This window comes from Rhipicephalus microplus, unplaced genomic scaffold (genome assembly GCF_043290135.1).
Source record: "Rhipicephalus microplus isolate Deutch F79 unplaced genomic scaffold, USDA_Rmic scaffold_26, whole genome shotgun sequence".
NCBI classification, from domain to species: Eukaryota; Metazoa; Arthropoda; class Arachnida; order Ixodida; family Ixodidae; genus Rhipicephalus; species Rhipicephalus microplus.
This window is the reverse complement of record NW_027464599.1, coordinates 8,528,203-8,537,548: the sequence shown is the minus strand read 5'-3', so window position 1 is coordinate 8,537,548 and position 9,346 is coordinate 8,528,203. Positions and strand designations below refer to the sequence as shown.

The window sequence follows — 9,346 nt, the reverse complement described above, 5'->3', positions numbered from 1 at the left end:
TGATCGTCTGAAGAAATGTTCTGACGGTGGTGAGAGTGGAGCACGACTGTCTCTGTGGCGCAATTGGCTAGCGCGTTCGGTTGTTAACTGAAAGGTTGGAGGTTCGAGCCCTCCCGGGAGTGGTTTTTTGCTTTTTTTGGGCTGATAGCTTTGAAGATATGTTCTCATGGTGGTGAGAGTGGAGCGGGACTGTCTCCGTGGCGCAATTGGCTAGCGCGATCAGCTGTTAACCAAAAGGTTGGAGGTTCGAGCCCACCCGAGAGTGGTGTGTTGCTCTTTTTTCTTTGGGCTGATAGCTTTGAAGATATGTTTTGATGGTGGTGAGAGTAGAGCAGGACTGTCTCCGTGGCGCAACTGGCTAGCGCGTTCGGCTGTTAACCGAAATTTGGAGGTTCGAGCCCTCCCGGAAGCAGTGTGTCAGTTTTTTTTTATCTTTGCGCTGATAGCTTTGGAGAAATGTTTTCACGGTGGTGAGAGTTGCGCATGACTGTCTCCGCTGCGCAATTCGCTAGCGCGATCGGCTGTTAACCAAAAGGTTTGAGTTCCGAGCCCTCCCGGGAGTGGTGTGATGCTCTTTTCTTTGTGCTGATAGATTTGGAGAAATGTTCTGACGTTGGTGAGATTGGAGCACGACTGTCTCCGTGGCGCAATTGGCTAGCACGTTCGGCTGTTAACCGAAAATTTGGAGGTTCAAGCCCTCCCGGGAGTGGTGTGTTGCTCTTTCTTTGCGCTGATAGCTTTGAAGATATGTTCTGATGGTGGTGAGAGTGGAGCACGACTGTCTCCGTGGCGCAATCGGCTAGCGTGAACGGCTGTTAACCGAAAGGTTGGAGGTTCGCGCCCACCCAGTGGTGGTGCGGCGCTTTTTTTTCTTTGGGCTGAGAGTCTGAAGAAATGTTATGACGGTGGTGAGAGAGGAGCACGACTGTCTCCGTGGCGCTATTGGCTAGCGCGATGGGCTGTTAACCAAAAGGTTGGAGGTTCGAGCCCACCCGGTGGTGGTGCGGCGCTTTTTTTCTTTTGGCCTGATAGCTCTGAAGAAATGTTCTGATGGTGTTGAGAGTGGAGCACGACTGTCTCTGTGGCGCAATTGGCTAGCGCGATCGGCTGTTAACTGAAAGGTTGGAGGTTCGAGCCCTCCCGGGAGTGGTTTGTTGCTTTTTTTCTTTGGGCTGATAGCTTTGAAGATATGTTCTCATGGTGGTGAGAGTGGAGCAGGACTGTCTCCGTGGCGCAATTGGCTAGCGCGATCAGCTGTTAACCAAAAGGTTGGAGGTTCGAGCCCACCCGGTGGTGGTGCGGCGCTTTTTTTTCTTTGGGCTCATAGATTCGAAGATATGTTCTGATGGTGGTGAGAGTGGAGCAGGACTGTCTCCGTGGCGCAATTGGCTAGCGCGATCGGCTGTTAACCGAAAGGTTGGAGGTTCGTGCCCTCCAGGAAGTGGTGTGTTGCTTTTTTATTTGCGCTGATAGCTTTACAGTTATGTTCTGACAGTGGTGAGAATGGAGCACGACTGTCTCCGTGGCGCATTTGGCTAGCGCGTTCGGCTGTTAACCGAAAGTTTGGAGGTTCGAGCCCTCCCGGAAGCGGTGTGTCACTTTTTTTATCTTTGCGCTGATAGCTTTGGAGAAATGTTTTCACGGTGGTGAGAGTAGCGCATGACTGTCTCCGCTGTGCAATTGGCTAGCGCGATCGGCTGTTAACCAAAAGGTTGGAGTTCCGAGCCCTCCCGGGAGTGGTGTGATGCTCTTTTCTTCGTGCTGATAGCTTTGGAGAAATGTTCTGACGTTGGTGAGATTGGAGCACGACTGTCTCCGTGGCGCAATTGGCTGCAACGTTTGGCTGTTAACCGAAAATTTGGAGGTTCGAGCCCTCCGGGGAGTGGTGTGTTGCTTTTTCTTTGCGCTGATAGCTTTGAAGATATGTTCTGATGGTGGTGAGAGTGGAGCACGACTGTCTCCGTGGCGCAATCGGCTAGCGTGATCGGCTGTTAACCGAAAGGTTGGAGGTTCGAGTCCACCCGGTGGTGGTGCGGCGCTTTTTTTTCTTTGGGCTGATAGTCGGAAGAAATGTTCTGACGGTGTTGAGAGAGGAGCACGACTGTCTCCGTGGCGCTATTGGCTAGAGCGATGGGCTGTTAACCGAAAGGTTGGAGGTTCGAGCCCACCCGGTGGTGGTGCGGCGCTTTTTTTCCTTTGGCCTGATAGCTCTGAAGAAATGTTCTGACGGTGGTGAGAGTGGAGCACGACTGTCTCTGTGGTGCAATTGGCTAGCGCAATCGGCTGTTAACTGAAAGGTTGGAGGTTCGAGCCCTCCCGGGAGTGGTTTGTTGCTTTTCTTCTTTGGGCTGATAGCTTTGAAGATATGTTCTCATGGTGGTGAGAGTGGAGCAGGATTGTCTCCGTGGCGCAATTGGCTAGCGCGATCAGCTGTTAACCAAAAGGTTGGAGGTTCGAGCCCACCCGGTGGTGGTGCGGCGCTTTTTTTTCTTTGGGCTCATAGATTTGAAAATATGTTCTGATGGTGGTAAGAGTGAAGCATGACTGTCTCCGTGGTGCAATTGGCTAGCGCGATCGGCTGTTAACAGAAAGGTTGGAGGTAAGAGCCCACCTGGGGGTGGTGCGGCGCTTTTTTTTCTTTGGGCTTATAGCTTTGAAGATATGTTTGATGGTGTTGAGAGTAGTGCAGAAATGTCTTCGTAGCGCAATTGGCTAGCGCGATTGTCTGCTAACCGAAAGGTTGGAGGTTTCAGCCCACCAGGGGACGGTGTGTCGCATTTTTCTTTGCGCTGATAGCTTTGAAGATATGTTCTAATGGTGGTGAGAGGGGAGAACGACAGTCTCCGTGGCGCTATTGCCTAGCGCGTTCGGCCGTTAACCGAAAAGCTGGAGGTTCGAGCCCACCCGGTGGTGGTGCGGCGCTTTTGTTTCTTTGGGCTGATAGCTCTGAAGAAATGTTCTGACGGTGGTGAGAGTAGAGCGCGACTTTCTCCGTGGCGCAATTGGCTAGCGCGATCGGCTGTTAACCGAAAGGTTGGAGGTTCGAGCCCACCTGGTGGTGGTGCGGCGCTTTTTTCTTCTTTGCGCTGATAGCTATGAAGAAATGTTCTGACGGGGGTGAGAGTGCATCAAAAATGTCTCCGTGAAGCAATTGTCTAGCGCGTTCGGCTGTCAACCGAAAGGTTGGAGGTTCGAGCCCACCCGGCGGTGGTGCGGCGCTTTTTTTTCTTTGGGCTCATAGATTTGAAGATATGTTCTGACGGTGGTAAGAGTGAAGCATGACTGTCTCCGTGGTGCAATTGGCTAGCGCGATCGGCTGTTAACAGAAAGGTTGGAGGTTAGAGCCCACCCGGGAGTGGTGCGGCGCTTTTTTTCTTTGGGCTTATAGCTTTGAAGATATGTTTGATGGTGGTGAGAGTGGTGCAGGAATGTCTCCGTGGCGCAATTGGCTAGCGCGATTGGCTGTTAACCGAAAGGTTGGAGGTTTGAGCCCACCAGGGGACGGTGTGTCGCTTTTTTCTTTGCGCTGATAGCTTTGAAGATATTTTCTAATGGTGGTGAGAGGGGAGAACGACAGTCTCCGTGGCGCTATTGCCTAGCGCGTTCGGCCGTTAACCGAAAAACTGGAGGTTCGAGCCCACCTGGTGGTGGTGCGGCTTTTTTGTTTCTTTGGGCTGATAGCTCTGAAGAAATGTTCTGACGGTGGTGAGAGTAGAGCACGGCTTTCTCCGTGGCGCAATTGGCTAGCGCGATCAGCTGTTAACCGAAAGGTTGGAGGTTCGAGCCCCCCCGGTGGTGGTGCGGCGCTTTTTTCTTCTTTGCGCTGATAGCTTTGAAGAAATGTTCTGACGGGGGTGAGAGTGCGGCAAAAATGTCTCCGTGAAGCAATTGGCTAGCGCGTTCGGCTGTTAACCGAAAGTTTGGAGATTCGAGCCCTCCCGGTAGATGTGTGTTGCTTTTTTTTGCGCTGATGGCTTTGGAGAAATGTTCTGATGGTGGTGAGAGTGCAGCACGAACTTCCAATCACAGGTAATGTTATTAGGTTCCTTCCGTTCAAAAAGAGTCTGACTGATAATACTCCTTACGACTTGTTTATGTTGTTGGGACTGTATTCATTATGGAAAAGTCGCATGATTGATAGACATGCCGAGCCACCATGGTCGTCTAGATCTGTCTTCCGAGAAGCAGCTGCTCAAGTGCGCAGTGTTGTCGACACTTTTGACCCTGTTCCGGAGTCGCTTCTCGTTCTTGACGCTTTTGCGTGTTTTCCGTACTTTTGGTGAAGTATGCTCTTTGTACATTACTGTTGATAATTTCATTCATTTAAGAAAAAAAAAGGTCTCCGTGGCGCAATATTCTAGCGCGATCGGCTGTTAATCGAAACGTTGGAGGTTCGAGCCCTCCCGGGAGTGGTGTGTCGCTTTTTTTTTCTTTGCGCTGATAGCTTTCAAGAAATGTTCTGACGGTGGTGAGAGTGGAGCACGACTGTCTCCGTGGCACATTTGGCTAGCGCGTTCGACTGTTAACCGAAAGGCTGGAGGTTCGAGCCCTCCCAGGAGCGGTGTGTCGCTTTTTTCTTCTTGGCGCTGAAAGCTTTGGAGAAATGTTCTGACGGTGGTGAAAGTGGAGCACGACTATCTCCGTTGCGCCATTGGTTAGCGCGATGGGCTGTTAACCGTAAGGTTGGAGGTTCGAGCCCACCCGGTGGTGGTGCGGCGCTTTTTTTCCTTTGGGCTAATAGCTCTGAAGAAATGTTCTGACGGTGTTGAGAGTGGTGCACGACTGTCTCCGTGGCGCAATTGGCTAGCGCGATCGGCTGTTAACTGAAAGGTTGGAGGTTCGAGCCCTCCCGGGAGTGGTTTGTTGCTTTTTTTCTTTGGGCTGATAGCTTTGAAGCTATGTTCTGCTGGTGGTGAGAGTGGAGCAGGACTGTCTCCGAGGCGCAATTGACTAGAGCGATCAGCTGTAACCGAAAGGTTGGAGTTTCGAGCCCGCCCGTGGACGGTGTGTCGCTTTTTTTGCTTTGCGCTGATGGCGTTGAAGATATGTTCTGATGGTGGTGAGAGTGGAGCCCGACTGTCTCCGTGGCGCAATTGGCTAGCGCGATCGGCTGTTAACCGAAAGTTTAGAGGTTCGAGCCCACCCGGGGGTGGTGCGGCGCTTTTTTTTCTTTGGGCTGATAGCTTTGAAGATATGTTTTGATGGTGGTGAGAGGGGAGAACGACTGTCTCCGTGGCTGTCGCAATTGACTAGCGCGATCGGCTGTTGACCGAGAGGTTGGAGGTTCGAGCCCTCCCGGGAGTGGTGTGTTGCTTTTTCCTTTGCGCTGATAGCTTTGAAGATATGTTCTGATGGTGGTGAGAGTGGACCACGACTGTCTCCGTGGCGCAATTGGCTAGCGCGTTGGGCTGTTAACCGAAAGGTTGGAGGTTCGAGCCCACCCGGTTGTGGTGCTGCGCTTTTTTTCCTTTTGGCTGATAGCTCTGAGGAAATGTTCTGACGGTGGTGACTGTGCAGCGCGACTGTCTCCGTGGCGCAATTGGCTAGCGCGATCGGCTTTTAACTGAAAGGTGGGAGGTTCCAGCCCACCCGGTGGTGGTGCGGCGTTTTTTTTTCTTTGGGCTGATAGTCTGAAGAAATGTTCTGATGGTGGTGAGAGTGGAGCACGACTGTCTCCGTGGCGCAATGGGCTAGCGTGATCGGCTGTTAACCGAATGGTTGGAGGTTCGAGCCCACCCGGTGGTGGTGCGGCGCTTTTTTTTCTTTGGGCTGAGAGTCTGAAGAAATGTTATGACGGTGGTGAGAGAGGAGCACGACTGTCTCCGTGGCGCTATTGGCTAGCGCGATGGGCTGTTAACCAAAAGGTTGGAGGTTCGAGCCCACCCGGTGGTGGTGCGGCGCTTTTTTTCTTTTGGCCTGATAGCTCTGAAGAAATGTTCTGATGGTGTTGAGAGTGGAGCACGACTGTCTCTGTGGCGCAATTGGCTAGCGCGATCGGCTGTTAACTGAAAGGTTGGAGGTTCGAGCCCTCCCGGGAGTGGTTTGTTGCTTTTTTTCTTTGGGCTGATAGCTTTGAAGATATGTTCTCATGGTGGTGAGAGTGGAGCAGGACTGTCTCCGTGGCGCAATTGGCTAGCGCGATCAGCTGTTAACCAAAAGGTTGGAGGTTCGAGCCCACCCGGTGGTGGTGCGGCGCTTTTTTTTCTTTGGGCTCATAGATTCGAAGATATGTTCTGATGGTGGTGAGAGTGGAGCAGGACTGTCTCCGTGGCGCAATTGGCTAGCGCGATCGGCTGTTAACCGAAAGGTTGGAGGTTCGTGCCCTCCAGGAAGTGGTGTGTTGCTTTTTTATTTGCGCTGATAGCTTTACAGTTATGTTCTGACAGTGGTGAGAATGGAGCACGACTGTCTCCGTGGCGCATTTGGCTAGCGCGTTCGGCTGTTAACCGAAAGTTTGGAGGTTCGAGCCCTCCCGGAAGCGGTGTGTCACTTTTTTTATCTTTGCGCTGATAGCTTTGGAGAAATGTTTTCACGGTGGTGAGAGTAGCGCATGACTGTCTCCGCTGTGCAATTGGCTAGCGCGATCGGCTGTTAACCAAAAGGTTGGAGTTCCGAGCCCTCCCGGGAGTGGTGTGATGCTCTTTTCTTCGTGCTGATAGCTTTGGAGAAATGTTCTGACGTTGGTGAGATTGGAGCACGACTGTCTCCGTGGCGCAATTGGCTGCAACGTTTGGCTGTTAACCGAAAATTTGGAGGTTCGAGCCCTCCGGGGAGTGGTGTGTTGCTTTTTCTTTGCGCTGATAGCTTTGAAGATATGTTCTGATGGTGGTGAGAGTGGAGCACGACTGTCTCCGTGGCGCAATCGGCTAGCGTGATCGGCTGTTAACCGAAAGGTTGGAGGTTCGAGTCCACCCGGTGGTGGTGCGGCGCTTTTTTTTCTTTGGGCTGATAGTCGGAAGAAATGTTCTGACGGTGTTGAGAGAGGAGCACGACTGTCTCCGTGGCGCTATTGGCTAGAGCGATGGGCTGTTAACCGAAAGGTTGGAGGTTCGAGCCCACCCGGTGGTGGTGCGGCGCTTTTTTTCCTTTGGCCTGATAGCTCTGAAGAAATGTTCTGACGGTGGTGAGAGTGGAGCACGACTGTCTCTGTGGTGCAATTGGCTAGCGCAATCGGCTGTTAACTGAAAGGTTGGAGGTTCGAGCCCTCCCGGGAGTGGTTTGTTGCTTTTCTTCTTTGGGCTGATAGCTTTGAAGATATGTTCTCATGGTGGTGAGAGTGGAGCAGGATTGTCTCCGTGGCGCAATTGGCTAGCGCGATCAGCTGTTAACCAAAAGGTTGGAGGTTCGAGCCCACCCGGTGGTGGTGCGGCGCTTTTTTTTCTTTGGGCTCATAGATTTGAAAATATGTTCTGATGGTGGTGAGAGTGAAGCATGACTGTCTCCGTGGTGCAATTGGCTAGCGCGATCGGCTGTTAACAGAAAGGTTGGAGGTAAGAGCCCACCTGGGGGTGGTGCGGCGCTTTTTTTTCTTTGGGCTTATAGCATTGAAGATATGTTTGATGGTGTTGAGAGTAGTGCAGAAATGTCTTCGTAGCGCAATTGGCTAGCGCGATTGTCTGCTAACCGAAAGGTTGGAGGTTTCAGCCCACCAGGGGACGGTGTGTCGCATTTTTCTTTGCGCTGATAGCTTTGAAGATATGTTCTAATGGTGGTGAGAGGGGAGAACGACAGTCTCCGTGGCGCTATTGCCTAGCGCGTTCGGCCGTTAACCGAAAAGCTGGAGGTTCGAGCCCACCCGGTGGTGGTGCGGCGCTTTTGTTTCTTTGGGCTGATAGCTCTGAAGAAATGTTCTGACGGTGGTGAGAGTAGAGCGCGACTTTCTCCGTGGCGCAATTGGCTAGCGCGATCGGCTGTTAACCGAAAGATTGGAGGTTCGAGCCCACCTGGTGGTGGTGCGGCGCTTTTTTCTTCTTTGCGCTGATAGCTATGAAGAAATGTTCTGACGGGGGTGAGAGTGCATCAAAAATGTCTCCGTGAAGCAATTGTCTAGCGCGTTCGGCTGTCAACCGAAAGGTTGGAGGTTCGAGCCCACCCGGCGGTGGTGCGGCGCTTTTTTTTCTTTGGGCTCATAGATTTGAAGATATGTTCTGACGGTGGTAAGAGTGAAGCATGACTGTCTCCGTGGTGCAATTGGCTAGCGCGATCGGCTGTTAACAGAAAGGTTGGAGGTTAGAGCCCACCCGGGAGTGGTGCGGCGCTTTTTTTCTTTGGGCTTATAGCTTTGAAGATATGTTTGATGGTGGTGAGAGTGGTGCAGGAATGTCTCCGTGGCGCAATTGGCTAGCGCGATTGGCTGTTAACCGAAAGGTTGGAGGTTTGAGCCCACCAGGGGACGGTGTGTCGCTTTTTTCTTTGCGCTGATAGCTTTGAAGATATTTTCTAATGGTGGTGAGAGGGGAGAACGACAGTCTCCGTGGCGCTATTGCCTAGCGCGTTCGGCCGTTAACCGAAAAACTGGAGGTTCGAGCCCACCTGGTGGTGGTGCGGCTTTTTTGTTTCTTTGGGCTGATAGCTCTGAAGAAATGTTCTGACGGTGGTGAGAGTAGAGCACGGCTTTCTCCGTGGCGCAATTGGCTAGCGCGATCAGCTGTTAACCGAAAGGTTGGAGGTTCGAGCCCCCCCGGTGGTGGTGCGGCGCTTTTTTCTTCTTTGCGCTGATAGCTTTGAAGAAATGTTCTGACGGGGGTGAGAGTGCAGCAAAAATGTCTCCGTGAAGCAATTGGCTAGCGCGTTCGGCTGTTAACCGAAAGTTTGGAGATTCGAGCCCTCCCGGTAGATGTGTGTTGCTTTTTTTTGCGCTGATGGCTTTGGAGAAATGTTCTGATGGTGGTGAGAGTGCAGCACGAACTTCCAATCACAGGTAATGTTATTAGGTTCCTTCCGTTCAAAAAGAGTCTGACTGATAATACTCCTTACGACTTGTTTATGTTGTTGGGACTGTATTCATTATGGAAAAGTCGCATGATTGATAGACATGCCGAGCCACCATGGTCGTCTAGATCTGTCTTCCGAGAAGCAGCTGCTCAAGTGCGCAGTGTTGTCGACACTTTTGACCCTGTTCCGGAGTCGCTTCTCGTTCTTGACGCTTTTGCGTGTTTTCCGTACTTTTGGTGAAGTATGCTCTTTGTACATTACTGTTGATAATTTCATTCATTTAAGAAAAAAAAAGGTCTCCGTGGCGCAATATTCTAGCGCGATCGGCTGTTAATCGAAACGTTGGAGGTTCGAGCCCTCCCGGGAGTGGTGTGTCGCTTTTTTTTTCTTTGCGCTGATAGCTTTCAAGAAA

The 9,346-nt window shown here is 51.8% G+C and overlaps 1 non-coding gene across 1 annotated transcript; it reads left to right on the top strand.

Moving 5' to 3' along the window:
• The first annotated feature begins 339 nt into the window (after positions 1 to 339).
• TRNAN-GUU (transfer RNA asparagine (anticodon GUU)) lies at positions 340 to 412 on the top strand. The gene has a single exon. It is a non-coding gene; the product is annotated as a tRNA-Asn (tRNA).
• The last annotated feature ends 8,934 nt before the right edge of the window (positions 413 to 9,346 follow it).